The sequence below is a fragment of the Myotis davidii genome, unplaced genomic scaffold (genome assembly GCF_000327345.1).
Source record: "Myotis davidii unplaced genomic scaffold, ASM32734v1 scaffold236, whole genome shotgun sequence".
Classification (NCBI taxonomy): domain Eukaryota; kingdom Metazoa; phylum Chordata; class Mammalia; order Chiroptera; family Vespertilionidae; genus Myotis; species Myotis davidii.
This window is the reverse complement of record NW_006286981.1, coordinates 48,200-49,055: the sequence shown is the minus strand read 5'-3', so window position 1 is coordinate 49,055 and position 856 is coordinate 48,200.

The following is an 856-nucleotide window of genomic DNA, read 5'->3' as shown; positions in this document are numbered from 1 at the left end:
AGTAGGTTTCTGGCCTTTGCTTACAACATTGCGGTCCTGCTGGCCGAGGCCGACTAAACCAGGTTTCTGGGCTTTTTTTAAACTTCTATATTCGTTACATAGTTGCTTAGAGTTGCAGCTCAGAGGCCTGCAGTGGCAGGCGGGGAACATTGTAGTCCTCCATCACTGAAGCAAGCAAGCCTCATGTTAGTTTCAAGCTGCCTGGCTGCCAGCCGCCATCTTGGCTGGCAGATAATTTGCATATCTTGCTGGTTAGCCAATGGGAAGGGTAGCGGTCGTACACTAATTACCATGTTTCTCTTTTATTAGATAGGATAGAGTACCTACCTTTGTTGTATTCTGTTACTTCCAGAGGAAAATAAAATTCTTTGGCAAAATATTCTAAATGAAGTCTTTATATCATCTATGTAATCCCTCATCTATATCATATATCTATCATCTATATTTTTTTATTTTTTATTACTTAAAATATTACAAAGAGTACTACATTTGTCTCTTTTTTTCCTCTTGACCTTCCCCCAGCCTCCCCTACCTCCCAGTGTCTTGTGTCCATTGGTTATGCTTATATGCATGCATACAAGCACTTTGGTTGATCTCTTACCCCCCCAACCCTCCCAAACCTTCCTGCTGTAGTTTGACAGTCTGTTTAATGCTGCTCTGCCTCTGTATCTATTTTTGTTCATCCGTTTATAATGCTCTTTATTATCCATAAATGAGTGAGATCATGTGGTATTTTTCTTTTACTGACTGGCTTATTTCACTTAGCATAATGCTCTCCAGTTCCATCCATGCTATTGTAAATGGTAAGAATTCTTTCTTTTTTACTGCAGAATAGTATTCCATTGTGCATATGTGA